We start from the raw sequence: 17,741 nt of genomic DNA, 5'->3' as shown, positions 1-17,741 counted from the left end.
GTGGGTGGCATTGGTTTATTCCATAAAGCCCAAAATTGATTACTTATATTCTATTTGTTAATCAACTATATTCGGTTTATAAATATATATATATATGCATGCGATATATTTTACAACCACTGTGCTAGACTCTCTCGAGTCTTAATCTCGAAATCGGATCCATTCGGAAGAGCTGTTTTTGACATATGCGTGTTTTAAGGAAAATACTTTTGCGGATGCAAATGGAATTTTATGAAATTGATATGCATGTTAAAATAAAAAATTGACGATTGGCAGACAGATGAATAAGGAAAACTTCATGTTTTGCGATCAGCATAGATTTGGTTTTCAATTTTCCCTAAATATGTAGTGTGCACTCAGGTTCTTTGGCATGTTGTCTAATAAATTCTGGGTCTATAAATTAAAGTTCTTAAATCCTGGTTGCTATAGAATTCCTACCATTCGAGAAATTTTTCATCCTTTATCAAAACTATGTTGAAATTCAACATGAATAAAGAGGTATAGATAAAGAAGGACCGATATGATATATGTATCGGTAGCGGTTAGGGGGTAAGATACAGCCCTGAGAGGCTGACGAAAGCTGGGGCCTTGGTGAAGAAGGCCCCCTAGGGGGTGATATATTCTCCAGATATCGGTGGGGGCACAGTGGGGCAAAGCCCCCTCTCGATTTATTGGAAGACCTTCACATAAAGTGTTTGTCTTAAGTCTAAACAGTGGTGTCGACGGCTTTAGTCTTCGGAGTCTCTTAAGATAGCAGGGTAATATTATTTTTGTTTTTTATTGCAACTCTTCGGTTCTGGAGATAACGTGTTTGGTCGTCGGTGAGCTAAAATTTCTTTAGTAACGAAGGATTTAGTAATAAAAATGTATAAAACCGTGTCAATGTCTAGTTAACTAAGTACAGAAAGAGGTACAATAATCAACTAAAAATATTCTTTGATACTTTAATATACAAGCTTTCGAATTCATAATTGTCAAACTTCTCATTCACTACAAAAAACTAGTATACACTACGATTATCAGACCAATTTGGACATATGGAATTGAGCTCTGGGGTTCCACCAAACCATCAAATTCTTCCCGCATCCAATCGTTACAATCCAAAATCCTACGTAAAATCCTTGATGCTCCTTATTACGCCACAAATAAACTCATTCACAAAGACCTTAACATCCCATTCGTTGTACATTTGACCCAAAATATGCCTCTTTTCATTCCAACTCCTTAACTATCCAAACCCATTAATTCTTAATCTTTCATCCTTAACAATCCCTGATAATCCTCCGAGGCGTCTGAAAAGAAGATGGCCACGGGACCTTCTAATTTAAATTAATGTTTGAAGTACCACCAATGGGTGGTTCCTTCCCAAGATTTTCAAGTGTATATGAAACATACTACATATTTACCTATTTTATTATTTTGTACAGTTGTAAATTACATTAAATAAATAATTAAAAAAAAAAACATAATTGTCGTTTTCACCGTCTCCTGTTTCTCCAAACTATTGAACTATTATCGTTAATAGATTAATATTAATCCATAGATGTTAGTCCACAGCAAGGAGTTGTAAAGGATGAAACTACTTTTTTTTGTATGTATGAGATAACAAGAAGAGCCTAAGACTAAAAAAAAATCAGTTATTTCACTCCAATTATTGATTTCTTTAATGAAAACGACGTATGATTACTAATGCCAAAATTATTGATACTGAATAACAACTGGTGGCTGTTTCAAATCGTTGAAAAAAATAATTTAGACTCGGAGCTTGATATCTTTAAAACTATCAACAAGACTTGAAACGCTGAAGAAACATCATTTTAAGTTAAGTAAATTCACTAAAATATGAGGCTCAACAGAGCTGTTGCGTTCAATAGTTCCCGGGATACAGTTTTTTTAAAAGTGACATTTCATAAAAAATGTACTCAATAATCAGTAGTTAGTTAACTTATTGTGGAAAATCTATATCTCAAGAACCATGAGACGTTCAGTTGTCTAATAGCACTCAAATTAACGCTAGTTTAATGTGTAATAAAGTAAGTATTTATTACGTTTCGTCAAATTCATCGAGATAGGAATCTTCCCTTTCCGTCCCGTCCCCAATATCGCATGATTGGAGGCCTCATTATCTTGCACTGAAAACATTTAGTATAAAATAAATTAAATCCGTTCATATTTAAGGAATGGTTGACAAATTTTCTGCCGAAAGTTTGTTAAAATTTGAATATCCTGGGCAAGACTGTAGTAGAAACTTGGTTGTTCTAAACTCGCAAGGCTTATTTTCTTTAAATTAATTGTGTCACCAGTATTAAAAATTAATGAAGAAAGCTAATGTTATAATATAGTTTTTTAACATGCAAAATCTAGGAACAGTTTTAATTATTAGTGATTTTGAGTTAACCTGAGTTGGTAGTAGTTTGGCAAGAGCAATCAACGATATTGGCTAAGTTTACTAACGATATTTCCTTTAGTTAGTCATAGGCCCTTCTAAGATGATATACCTTAAAGGAACTTAAAGTAATTTCTCCTCTTAGTTTCATAATATGTGTGTAATTTATAAGTTCGGAATTAAGAGTTACTAATACCCTAGTTTTTATAATTGAAACTACAGTCGCAACAAACTTGTTTCGTATTAGTTCATTTTTTTGTCACTTTGATATATTAATAGTTTAATGCATATTCGTGTAAGATGAAAAATAAGTTTATATTTAATAACTAAATAGTAAATAAAAATATAATAATTGTTGCTATGAGACATCTTTGGTCAGGTCCATTTTTCTCTCTCATTAATGTTTAGATTTCAAAAGGGATTTTGGATTGACTGATCAACGTATCGCTGCTTTCCATGAATAGTGATACAGCTGAAAAAAAAGTTTTGATTTTATTTAGAGTTAGACGTATTCCAAAGATAGTACCGTAAACTGCAGTTATTTTCATTACTAAGGCTATTGAAGCTATTAGAGTTTAAGCACAATCTGTCGCTCAAACACAAAATAACAAAAAAAAAACTTTTTTTTGTTAGATGTGTCACTATTCATGTAAAGCTGTTATATCTTGATAGATTTATTTTAAAACTTTGTATGTTTTTCTAAGTATGTAATTTTAAAAAATTAAGATTGGTTATGTGGAAAACGTTTATTAACTAATAATAATGATATATTTTTGTGTATTTTCATTTACAGATTGATAGTTCTCTAAAACAGAGAATGACTGAATGCACGGATGTGAATCCTAGGTACTATACGGTTTTTATTGTCTTTTAAAAAGTACTGCGCCAGAAATCAGACAAAAATTATTTATTTAGGACCGGTCGCACCACAGTTTAAACTACGATTAGTGAAGTCTCGGGTAAAATCAGAAAATTTAACCTTCAAATCTGGCAGTAAACTTTACCGGCTAATGATTGCTGGTTATACTGAGATTTAGAGCAAATCTACCCTAAGGTAGATAACCATACAAAGTACTCTCTATTTTTCCAGTTGTAGCTTTTATCTAAGGAAGGTCTATTGTATTATTTCGTTTCTTTCCTAATTAAATAAAATTGAGTTGATGGAGGTAGACGATTTGACTGGCGACAAAGACTGAAAGAATCAGTTGCTCTAGCAATAATGAAAAAAAAAATCGGTCCTCTATTAAATCTTTTTTACAGTGGTCGGATGTAATAAGTTGAACTAATATTTGATTTCAATTTTCGAGAAACTCTAGCACTATCTCAGTTATCTCAACTGTAGGTATCTTTGGTAATGCCGTCCGTAGCACAGGTGGTTGAGGCGTAGGTCTATGCCACCTAGTACCTAGGCGGCGCCGTTTCGAATCCGGCCTGGGTTGTAGACTTTTGTTTTTAATTCATTGCTGTGGCGGTCCCACGTAATGAAAGCTTGACTCCCCACCAATATATTGTTAGAACAGGTTGTCAATCTGCAGAAACAGGTCGCTAAGTTACTGAAGTTACTAAACTCTTGAAAAAATCAAAGTTATACAAATCTTAGTTTTACTGGACATTGGTGCAAACAGCCCTTAATTAATCTATACTCGCAGGTTGCAGCTGCGTTGTCAATGGGCATTTCTTCCTTTTGTTATTCGGTTCAGTACTTCATATGAAAAAGGTGCTCCAACCCTCCAACTGAAATATTATGTATGATGGCATTACTCTCGTTTATCTTCAGTATTCCGTTTCTGCAAAGTGAACAGGTGTCAGTTTGCTTTATATACCACCTCTAAGAATGCACCTGAGGCTGTGTGTAGTTCTTCTCACTAATCAATCTGATGGGACTAACAGAGATAAGCGATATTGGCTGTTTGGCTCAAAAAATAGTGATGGGTATAGTGAAATTCGAATTATTGTATTTCTGGATGAAGAATGTGTGTCTTATTTTATTGATCTGTAAATTATTATATATTCTGGCCTTAAAAGTTTTTAATGTTGATAGGAGTATTATTAAAACTGGACATGGAAATAACTTTTTTTTTTTAAATCCTATCGAGTTAGCTGTTTATATCGTTCCAATATAAGGAAACCCTCCAGAGAAGGAGGGACCCAAGGACTGGACTATAAGAAGCTCCAAGAAGGAAGAGGCAATATGGAGGGATTGGGAGTTAAAGAAAGATCGGTATTGGATAGATATTAAGGTGAAGGTGGCTGGCCGGATCGCTATTGCCGTCCGGGATATTTCCTCCTTATCTTTAGCCGCTATCAGATTTCTCGGTCCGGTCCACTCCCGGATATCGTTGTCGGAATAATTTACACTCGGAGCCCCCTCCCTATACTGAATCGGCCCCCGATCCCTCTGGCTATTTCCTCGGAAAACACATTTATATGGCCGCGGGTCGGGTTATACACGATTCCTTACATATCGGTGGACCATTCTTGGATGGCAGGTCGTTTGGGAGGTCTTCGAGGACGTGAGGGACAGATATCATGGTTTGGATCTTTTAGGAAATTCCATGATTTGCTTGGTTACAATATTGGTCACTAAAGAAAATATTGGTTTGGACACACGTACTTGATACTTGTTTTATTACTCCAGCTACTAATAAATCTCCTGATATCAAGTTACAATATTATATGTGCGTTTTTACTACCATTTAAATATGGTTATTAAATATGATTTTAAACGACCCTTTTTTGAACCTTTGAATCCTAATAACCAAGTTTTCCAATATGATATCTCTCTGAGTTTAGATTTATTTGGATAAATATAAACTATAAAATACTTTTATATTCTAGGTTGAAAAATAAATTTCTCTAAATAAGAATAGTTCTATTTAACAACCCAAGTCTCAAAAGGTAATATAGAATGACTACAATCGCGTAAATAAACAGAATTGATAAATAAAAGTTTATGTGTGTCCATATTCGTAATGACGATAGTAGAGTTTTTTTCTAAGTAACTTTCCAACAGTGCACTCGTGTAGTGACCAGTTAGTAATGTTTTATGTTAAAACTAAATAAAAGATACTAATTTATATTAATATGGTAGTTAATTATCATAATCAGCTGTCTTTGCCAGTGTGTCTTCTCTTTCGTGACGAATGCCGCCCTGTCCTTTTTCACAGAGCAATCGAGGTTCATTGACTCGATTCAATTCAGATTCATTAATTCGATGAAGTGATTTAGTATAATGTATTATTTCTTATTTATATTTAGTAAAAACGAATTATATATATCATGTATATTTTTTTATTTTTCATATCTACATCTCCATATTGCTTTTAGCTTATCATAATACCTACTTACGCTTTACACTTTTTCCAATACTACTTTTGTAGCTATATTATTTGTACCTTTCTATATTATTGTTATTCTATTTTTATTTATTATTTATTATGGTTTTTATTATTATTATTTTTTTTTTTACTTAGCCCTGATAAAAGCATGAATTCTCGCCCTAAACGTTGGTATTAATGAAATCATTTTTATCTTTTTTTTTTCCCTGATCGCACTCCCAACCACCCCCTCATATAATATGCACGGTCAACAACTAAAGCATTTTAATAATAATTTAATTTTACAATTCTAATGTTTAAACTCCTAATTTTAATTTAAAACACAAAAGTTGAAATCATATGTAAACTCGATTAACTCGCGGCTCGTTGGGCCTAAAACTCGGAGAGAGGGGGGACAGAAGGGCACTTTATCTACAGACAGCAGAAGTTGGGAGGGGTGTAGGAGTAATTATTGCAACAACTTGAGCCCTGGTCATTAGATACTTCATAGTTGCTTTGATTCTTGATTACGGCCCTTCAACTTGTTCTCGTAAACAAGGCGGATCGCCTATCACAAAGCTCGTATCATTACCTGGGTAGTTTGTTATTATATCTCAAAGGATTTATCCTTGATAACTATATCAAGGGCGGGGTGACAACTTGTTAGAAGCGTCCTTCGTTTTAATTATTTCAACAATTTTCGTATTAAATTAAAATAGTGTAAAATTATATGATAGGTATATCATAAAGAAATGTTTCCAATATAAAAAGGGCATGAGCTTATAAATAGTATGATAATAAAAATAATCGTAATGTTAACAAAAATGAGTTAGCCTTCTAGTTATTTAGTTTTAAAACGTTAACTGAATTTTTTTGTTTTGGTAGTGAATAGATGAGTTTAATGAGGTTTATGAATGAAAGTGTTTTTGGCACCACTAGTATTTTTAAGGCTAATTTCATAAATGAAAGAATATTTAGGAAATACTTTTTATGCACAGAATAATGTTGATATTAAGTTAAAGTAAGTGACTCCTGTTTGGATTTACAACATTTTAACAAGAAATTCAAATTTGAAATACATAGGAGTAATTAGTGGATTATTAAGCAGTACAAAAAAAATGATAAATTAAACCTGTACCGCTGCAACTCATGTAAGGTCAATGGCTCAGTAACTCTGTTAGGAAGTATGGTTTCTTGAACAACGGTTGTGTATGGAGGTTCAAGATCACGCTCAACCCCCAGATTTTTTCCTAATTTTGGGTACTCACTTTATAGATGCTGGGAGTTGCCCTGGAGAGCTCATGAATCCACAGGTTAGATTCCTGGCTAAAGTAAGGAATAAATAATTACCTGTCACAGCCGGATTCGATCTCGGGATCTGAAGATAGTAAACACAGTGCCTTTGTTTAGTAATAACACTTATTTATAATAAACAAAATATCTTATAAATGAAATATTAAATACATGTTTATTATTCATTTATGACAACTTTCTATCAGAAAACGATCTCGATAAACCAATTTTCAGTTGTTAGTATTAGAAGTAATATCCACCTGTAATGCGCTAAAAAAAAAAAATTAAAATCATCAAAAATTTAGACCAGACTTTTAATTTCGTTTATTTAGGAACCATAAAAACGTTGATCGTACTTTGAGGAAGAGATGATCTTACCTATCAGAAAATCAGATCAATAGGTCCTATATCAAATTGCCTTTTGTAATATCCTGTAAAACTACCGTATACCGAATACCCACAGGATAGAAAATTTAGTCTGTTAATCAGAAATCTCTTTTAATAATATATAGTAAAAAATAAATATAAAAAGAAATAATATAAATAGGTTCATCTCGTAGCTTAATCGGTGGTACCTTGTTAGTTTCAATATTCGATCAAAATTATAATAAAAATAAAATAAATAATGTAGAGTTTTTTTCTAAGGAAATGAGGGGAGGCATTCAGAATAAAATAATCAAATTTTCCTTTTTTTTTAAAAAAAACGAAATATCATTTGTAAATTACATACATTTCCTTAGTAATTTGACAAAATAATTAATAGTTGATGATTAAGTGCAAACAAACATAAAATACATACTTTTTATTATTGTAAATTTGCATGTATACATATATTCAGAAAAAAAAGTTTTTTAAACATTTTCGAAAAAAAAAATGATCTTCAAATTTAGTTCTGAAATTGCAAATTTTCATTTTATATGATATGACTATTGTCCGTTATGGAATAGCAGAAACTGCTGTTAGACAATGAAATAGTTGTCCACATCCGAAATTAAGACTTCCTGTAATAGAGATGAATCGCTCGTAATAAACCTTAATAAAATTATTATTAATAAATTCTTTTAAACTACTTATGTTAATATCCGGATAATGAACTTAAAATGAACCTTAATCATTTTAAATATATCCCTGAAGTGACTTCCACTATTGTGAAATTTATATTAATTGCATGAGAACTATTTTCATTACACGTCCAATTTCTGGAATTTCATTCCAGTTCTTGCGAAAGTAAGTTCTAAGGTTTTCCATGAAATGGATGAACTATTCAATGATTGAACATGGCTCTTTTTAATGACTTAATAGCACTGATCCGGGAATAGAATGCCCTATTTATCGAATTCTCGCACGGTAATTCTCTTTTCATTTAATCAGTGAATGATGCTAAAGAGTTAGAAGTAATTCACCTCTCTTCAGACTGAGTAGGTTATAATCTTTTCCCCTGAAAGGGCGGCTTTTTCCCGTCCCTGTGTGTGGTGCTGCATGTATTAACATATTACACTGTACTGATTAAATCTTTGAAGCCTGTTAAATGATATTGCAAGTTTATCAGATTGTGATTTTTAAAACATTAATAAGTATTCACATTAATGAAGAATTATTACTAAGCTATATACATGAAATCTCATCGGGGCTGACAGGTTGTAAATTTCCGTCAGGCGTACGAGAGGCCCCTCACTCATATTTTGGGCGCGTATATCCAGAGATAAAATATAAAAAAGAGTTTTACGATGGATGCCGAGAGCGTACTAATGACCCGGGGGTACGAAATGAGGAAAAATAGTATTCGTGCTCTTGAGTCATATATCAGCTGGATTTAATCTGCGGCCATTCGTCCGGCCAAATGTGACCGTGTGACCTGCCGTCGACGTTAATTCTTGTTCCCTCATTTTGTCAACTTCATTTAGCTTATTCGCTTTTTCTTGTTATTTTCATTTTAATTATTAATTACCAGCGCAACGAGCCATGCAATTAGTGTTTTCATTATACCAAAATATTGAAAGAAATTGATGAAATTTCTATTAGCTAAGGCACAATTGCTACATAATAGTTTGACATGGCTTAAATGCCGAATTTTCAAAATGGCTTAATCTTAAGTACCACTACTTTCGTCTTTTGAAATAATTATCCTTCTCATATTCTGATTAGTAATGAAAAAAAATTATAAAGATTATAAAAATCCCATAATTAACTTTAAAAAGTAAGATGAAAAATATTAATACATAAATAAAACACATACATATATGGAAAGAAGAGTAGTAAGATAGACGTATTATGTACCATTGGAAAGCCAAAGATTAAAAATAATAATAATATTGAACATATTAAGTCATAGAAGGTAATGGAGAATGGCGAAAAACCCATAAATAAAATGGATGTTCTGTTCGACATCTAAACAGTCAGTAAGATGCACAATTCATCTTTCTTTATATTATAGTTAAGAATGTCCTCCAGAATGGACAGGTTAGCCGAAACGTTGGACATTTGAGGTATTAATAAACATTGTTGAGCTTTTATATGATTTATTTTATTGAAATAAGTAAACTGTTATAATTTTATATTTTTGCCCTATTTTTTTTTTTTCAATAATTAACTTTATAACTATTCAAATTATTTTTCTAAAACTAAAAGGCTCATTTGGAAAATAGTATGGGGTAAATAAATTAGTAGTAAGTTACTATGTATCTGTTCGGGATGCCACGATAATCTCTGAAAGCATTTATCCAAAAATAATTTAATTAATTAATTAACTTTGAGTCCTGCAAAATAGGATGTGAATTGGATTCTTTTCCAAAGGCTTTTTGTGTATTGACCAGTTTACCAATTAAATATCTTTATAATTATAAAATGTTAACATTAATTATATAATATAATAAGGGGTGGTATAGTGTGATATAATAGTAAATAAACTACATAAATGAACTAAGTATTTATTTACTATTTTTTGATGAATGATGTTATTAAAATGATTGAAATGATCCAGACAAATGGTTTGCCATAAAATATGATTATTACATTATAACTTATTACCTATATGTACATATAGCTGCTGATTTGGGTGGTGTGCGTCGAGTATGTAGTGACGTCTTCGCCATTAGTGTGTTATTGTAAGGATGGCGTTCTAGGTGTCACAGGGCCTTCTTAGAACTTCGTCTCGTCAAAATGGATCTTGCTGTCTTATTTTTCCCTCTGTTCTCTCTACTTCTGCTCCCACTTGTTTCAAAAAAGGACCGTCGCCTTTTGGGAATCTTATTTCCTCGTTGGCTATCAACAGCCACGCCCCAGAAAAATACGTTACAAGGGATGGTACATCTAGAAATGCGTGACCTTTACGTCATCTGCGAACTGCAAAGTGCCCATTGTTGACATACCCGGCAGGTATGACAAGAAATGTGTCAAAGACTCCTATAATATTAATAATTGCTAATACCGGCAAGGGAAAAAATTGCTCTAACAATTCCTCTTTAAGTGTGATATTTCATGGGAATAATGTTATTGTCCCTAAGACATTAATTTTTGGTTTTATTAGGGTCTCGAAATTCCATTTAAATTTTGAATTTGTAATTTAAGCAATTTGATGGTAAGGAAAGAAATGATATTAAGATAAATTTATCCACATTATTCTCCAAACACCCCCCACCCCACACAAAAAATGTTTTATTTTAGGTTATGATAGAAATTCTGAAGTTTCAGAATCACCAAAGGAGCAGTAGATTAATGATCTGTCAGCACTAAAATATACCTTCCTTGGAAATAAAAACTACAATTACAGAACAGAAGAAAATCATCCGTTAATATTAACACAATAATTCACTCCAAAACAGTTAAACATATGTATCATGAAGGTTTGATAGCTCGTTAGTGGCAAAAATGTAGATTTGTTTCAACGTCATAATTACCATGAAACTACTAAAATGAACGCCATTGCACTGTGGGTTCAAATTTCGAAGATGTGGTCGAAATTATTCGAACCCACATATCGAACTTACTATCATTGGAAATAGCATGTTTTCTTTAATTTTTGACACATTCAACTTTTTCTTTTTTATTTTTTAAAGAACGTGTCGTCATCCTTATCTATCAAAAAACCATTGGAAAAAATACCGAAACGAAAGTATTAATTAATTATTTGGTGAGAATACCATCATCTAGTACCCTTTATTAGTAATTTTTATGAAAAGATACCATGTTTCACATTACAGGAAATCTTGTGCGATGAAGGAAGGAAATCTTGTGCGATGAAGGAAATCTTGCGCATCATACAACATTCACTTATTATAAAAATTCGTATTATAGGGTTACTTGAGGTGAAAATAACGAATAATGATTGTTCCTGCCAGAAATACAACATTTCAACTAAGGATAATAAAGCTGTCTACATATGAATGATATCGGAAAAGATCGGGCGATTTCGGCTTCTGATTCTCTTACTTTCCAAGAGCACCTAAGAGTAAGATTACTTTAAAAAACATCACTGTTAAACTATTTCTATGAAACAAGTTAAATAATTTCATAACTTAAATATGTCAAAAACATTGAACAGTTCATCGATTTACTGAATTTAATCTAAACCGTATAAAAATAAATTTTTAAAATTTATTAGTTGCTTTATGCTAGCTCAGAAATGAAAATTCGTACGTAACTGTAGTTACATATTGAAGACAGGTATATTCCTGGCATGTGAACGCAACTTTTACGTTAAAATTGGCCAACCGGAAGTACTACTTCCAATTTTAACAGGATAAATTTTTCACATGTTTTTCGATTCTCTCAATAATGGCTTTACCGACTTTAATTAAACTCCGTATATCAATGTAAACTTAGTTGTTATTTAATATCGAATAGGTTTTATGCTAATTAAAATAGTCTGACAGGGCCTAAAAGCAGATTTTTTAAAAAACCTTCCTCTAAAGTTTCTTTAATTTTGTTCATTTGAAATAATTAACCATTTCAAATGTTTGCTAATCGTGAAAAACAGTTAAATATAAACTATGAAAGGATATGATTATTAATTTAATGAGTTAGGGGAAAAAATCCTTCATCCAAGTTGAAAATAAGAGGAGTAATATAGATATATATTATATATCGTTGGAAAGCCAAAGATTTTAGAAACAAAAAGAAAAACTGCCTGTGTAAAAGGAATGTTTTAATATTACATTGACTGTACGGGCGCATGAGTAGTTTTACAGCTTTATAACATTTGTTGTAACTATAGTTGCTAAAAAATGACTTGTTTTAATTTCATGTGATTTTAAGCCTTTCAGTTTAGAGAATGACTTAAGTCCATTAAATCATTATTCAATATTACTTCTATAACAATTTAAAGGACAGAATTTACATTTTAGAAAACTGTATTTTTTGCATTTTTGTCATATTTAAACAGATAAATATTATTAAATATACTTCTCTAGAAACTGTGAGAATTTTCCAACTGAAAGGGTCATTTGGATTATTAGTGCGAGAAAGTATTGCCCCAGTAAATAATATGAACAATATCTGTTATAATACGAGCGAGAATTAATTTAAATTTATAGTAGAGTAAGTGAATTGTGTGATAGCGCGCACCGCAATTTTTTTAGTTCTTTTCAAGAATTTCGTAATGTTAATGGACATAATTTTCTGTACCAACCGTAGTATATACATTTTAAAAAAATACTGCAGCTTTGCATATAATAAATTGTAAACTTTTGGGAAATTAAATTTTCATCCCTGTGCAGGAGGGAGGTATATAAAGTTAGGCTACTGGGAGTCCAGTATATGGCCGGGAAAATTCAGGATTGGCCCCAGCTGGGCAGTATATTATATAAAGGAGATAAAAGTTAGTTCTTCCGAGTTGGTCTCGGCTCCACTCAACCAACCTACGGTAGCTATGGGCAATCTCTTGGGAAAATTCGTTTTATCTCCGGATTCAATTTCTTACTTGGGTTGGTTGTAGCATATCCGATGCCAATTAGAAATTATAGAATATTTAAATGGTATCGATTAGGGCTCATTCAATAACTATGTAGGATCGGCTAATACCTAGAGTAGGAAAAGTACTGTATAAATTTACCTCGATTGTCACTTTAGTCCGAATGGTTACGAACTTATAAGCCAAAACATTTTGAATTGCTTTATATTCCTATTTATTATTCCTAAGTTTCAGCTAGAATAGAATATAGCAGATAGAATAGAATAGAATAGCTGAGATATTTAGATGGACGGCCATACTACTTTGAGCATTTCTTCAGACAAATAGTTTACTTCAAAACTATTTCTATTTTCTTGAATCAAAATACAGATTTATCAGCGTGGTGTTATTAATTCAAACATAGATATTGAAGTCGATCCACCACATGCCGGTCGACCATTATTTAGTGATGTAGTTCGAAATAAGCTTGGCGATTTTAAGCACTTGCCAAAATCAGTAAAAATGAACAAACTTTGTTTATTGTATTTTGTTTATAAACTATTATCTCCTCTACAAAGCTCTGATCAGACCAGTTCTCTTGTCTAAGAATCGAAGGATTGGACCCAAACTAGCATTGAAGAGAAGAACTTCCTTGTCTTCAAGCAGTCCTTGGACCCGTCGCTTATTTAACCAGTTAAGGTCAGTGCGAATTGGAGAAGGAGAAGCGATAGAGAGATCTAAAATCTGTGTATGGATACAGATTGGATGAGACGCATTGAGCTAGGAAGTGATTGCATAGTTGGCATATAAAGAAAGTTACTCGACGGAAGGCTGTCTCAAAGAAGAGAATGAGGCAGACCACGACTAAGATGGGAGGGTTCTGCCATCTGGGAAACCTGAAACCTGCTGAACACCCTAACTGGCGAGCAACCCTACAATATAGTTTCATTTGGCAAAAACTTATTGAGCAGGCTAAGGAACACATCGAACTAGGAATAGTATTAGTAATTATTAAATCATCAACTATTAACTACTAATAACAAACAAAGATACTTGAAAATGTGTTCTATTTATTAATACACATAATTTATTTTAAAAAAATGTACATTTTCCTTGTTTTGCTCCATATTTCGGATAAATCAGGAAACCAGCATCCTATTTTAAAGCTACTTATCATGTCTAATCAGATCACTTACAGCGCATAAACGTGAATCGCCTGGACTTTAATTAATATTTTTAGTAATTTTCTTCGCTAATACTCTTCCTTATTTTATATTATTTTGAGTTAGGTGGTTTTACTTGTACGATTCCTTGAATTTGGATGATTTATTAAAAATTATAGGAACCCTCCCCGATACACCCCCAAGTACGCTTTCATGGAAATTAGATCAAAACTATTGAGTAAAAATTGTATTATATATCTGGGAGTGGGTAGCTCTGTGGTAAGGCACTTAGCTACTAACTCTAATGGATGGACAGGGTTCGAATCCGGTTTTGCCGGATAATTTATTCTGCTTTAGTGTAGCCGTTGGTCAAATCTGTGGGTCCGCGAGCCCTGCAGGGTCCACCCAGCCTTATTAAGTGGGTATCCTCAATGAGGTAAAAATCTGGCGGTCGAGCGTGATTCTAACTAATTCACCTCCTTGCACAACCGTTGGCCTAGTAACAATACTTCCTTACAAAGTACTACACCACTGACCCTTCATAAGTTGTAGCGGTACAAATTTCAAATATGTATATGTATGTATATATATTTATATAAACATTAATGATGTGATTTAATGTGTAACAGATTTACGTCAGAACATCGTGAATTATCTGGCGATTAGTATTTGATCTTGGGACAACTTTATATCAATAAAAAGAATGTATGAAGTTTGTGAAACAAGTTGAGAAAAGTGACTTAAAAAAGAATGAAAGTAAATTGAGACCTGGAGTGGTTGTTCTGTTTTTGTCGGCTTGTTTAGAAACTTCTTTTTGTTTTCGCTCCTTCGTTTCTGTGTATCTGGCGCCAACAAATGTAGTAGCTTCCTCAACTTTCCGAGAACACTTCACTATCCGGAAATTGTTTCTTAGGGAGTTGTTTGTTCGTTTTTAAAACAGATACGAAGTTTTAATTATGTCTTATACTATTGGAATGTCCCTAAAACAAAGTTTCATGTCTCTTAAATACCAGTTGGTAAATAACTAACAACTCATGGTTTTATAAATCTAGACATTAATTGGATAGAGAGATATAAGATCATGGGAATTCTTAAAAAACATAAAAAATCTCACGCCAACTGTCTAAAAAAAATAAATAAACGGGCAGAGATAATAACAACAAACTTGGGTCGAACATTGACACAATTGGATAATAATTAAACAGATGTTAGCTCAAAATATACTTTAAACTATTCGTGAGTATAAATACAACACAAATAGATATAGTTTAAAAAGTCATCTTGTTAACTTAAATTATATTTATATAAAATGAATAATTTTAAATGTTTTTAATGAATTAAATTAAATTCAACTATCTCTCTTTCAAATATTTTAAGTTAGGTTATATTATTCAATATTATCATAAAATAATTTTATTTCAGTAATAAATATTCATGGAGTTCTCTATTAAAATTCAATGTATCCGCTTTGGATAGTTATTATTTTAGCATCTGATGTAGATAAGTTAAATTTTTTATTGAATACGTTGTAACAACTATTTGGCCAGGGAAAATTAAAATTTTTATATTCTTATACGTTTATATAAACTGACTATGGTTTTTGTATATTAACTTTTAATAGAAACTTTTCATTTATATATTATTATTTTACACTCTTTTATTAATTTAAATGTTATATAATTATAACATATATTATAGTCAAAATTATAACAACTTTGCTTCTTATTACCTGCATTTATTTTTTTCTTTTTTTTCTTTATTTATATTTATATTTACAAACACCTTTCTTTGATAAGTGATTTTTTTTGTTATCAATACTATTGTGATGAAAGGTCATTTCAAATCAATTTTTACGTCCTTAGATATAAAAAATTTATTATAAACAACTTTATTTTAGTTGCTTCTTTTTTTATTTGGATTTAGTTTTTATTATTGAATATGACAGATCATGACAAAAATGTAAAGTTTTTTTATTATTATTATATAATTTCATATTAATAAATGTGGGTTTAATGTGATTTATAAGGTTTTTCTTGGTCTCCGTGATTGCCATTTCATAAAAAATAGTGTATAGCATTGATACATTCCTGATGTAGATTATCAGGATAACCTTTGTAACATTAAATTTTTTTGGGGGGCGAAAAATAATTCTTTAATTTTGCATCTTATAAACGGTATTGAATGTAATTCAATATTATCATTGTTTGATTGAATTTTATCGCATAGATCATAAAACATTTAACGGATTTATCATGTATTAATCAGAATGGATATGTCAGTGTCGTTATTTTAATTATTATCATTTTTTTTTTTTGTAAAGTAATATATATGCTCTGACACTTAATGTTTTAAATAAATACAATATATTTGAATATTTTAGTAGTTTTCATTTTATTATTATTTTTCTTATTTGCAATATATTATTTTCCTACATATCCATGAAATATATATTTACTATACTTTTACGGATAATAATGGGGACACAATAATGTTCAACTCATATATTGTAGTTGAACATATAGATGCTCTTACACTCTTCCCTCTTCGAAATTTCAAATATATGAATAATATTATCGGTTTTAAAGTTAAGATATAATTAAAGAATTAAACATTGTTGTGTTTTTATTTCATGTTATGTTATTTTGCAAAGAAACTTAATACAATCAAAGTTGTTGCATCGTCTGTAAGTTATTTTTTTTTTGCTGAAAGTACTGTTTTAATACGTAAAAAAAATTTTAAACGATTTTTTTTTATGGTTATCTAAAAATTTGAAAAATTAAAACTTCCTCCTTTTTCATCAAATCGTTCTATTATAAATAATTAGCGAAAACCGACTATAAAAAGTACTATTAATTATTTAATGCAATTTTTTTGTTTTCATAAATAATTAACACTTTGGTTAATTATCGGCTCGGGCTGAAAACAAGAATAATTTGGGATGATTAAAATAATGAGGGAAAATGGGGTGTTATAAAATCCGGTATACACAGCGGGGGCGCTAATTAAATTAATTATAGAGACAGAAATGATGTTGTATTATTCAGGAGGGAGGACCCGAGGCTGTTAATTTAAATAATTTAAAGAAGCCCCCCCTCTTCCCACTATACGTTCGCTTCATTACTTAGCCAAATTAATTTATTATTGTTTTTATTTTTTTTTTTATGTTTGTATGACCATAAACTAATTAACTTGTAAGTAAAGTTTTTTTTCTTCTTAAAAAGTGCATTTGTATAATTAACACGAGTGTGGTAGTTTATAATATAGTTTGATCTTTTTTTATTGTATTATATTTGTTTACTATCATATAATAATATCTATTATTTTAATAATTAGATTAATTTTTAACCGTTGCTTAGTATCTAGCCAAAAATGACACCCCTAACGATTTACGATGTTATAATTGTAGAATCAGTGGAGTCTGGGGTGAAAATGCAGAGTATGCAGAAAATTGATCTTTCTAAAACCGGCTTTATGTATTAATTGAGTGAACTGTATAAATGAATAAAATTATATTTAAAGCTATTACTATGTATACGGTTTTATAGTGCACTGGCTGGAGAACCATTAGGTTAAATTATTGTTAGTTTGTTATTTAATATTTATTTAGGGGATCTATTTCTTCTTAATTTGTTGATTTGAGGTATCAGTTGGATGAGTGATGATGTTCATGGATTTTTCATCTATTCGCTCATTCC

General features: G+C 31.2%; 1 protein-coding gene across 3 annotated transcripts in view; it reads left to right on the top strand.

Moving 5' to 3' along the window:
* LOC106678641 (roundabout homolog 2) overlaps positions 1-17,741 on the top strand; it is a 442,829-nt gene that overhangs the window by 214,190 nt on the left and 210,898 nt on the right. The gene's annotated exons all lie outside the window — the stretch shown is intronic.

The sequence above is a fragment of the Halyomorpha halys genome, unplaced genomic scaffold (assembly GCF_000696795.3).
Source record: "Halyomorpha halys isolate HHAL.00 unplaced genomic scaffold, Hhal_1.1 Scaffold151.1, whole genome shotgun sequence".
In the NCBI taxonomy this organism is placed as follows: Eukaryota; Metazoa; Arthropoda; class Insecta; order Hemiptera; family Pentatomidae; genus Halyomorpha; species Halyomorpha halys.
This window is presented reverse-complemented; position numbering and strand designations above follow the sequence as displayed.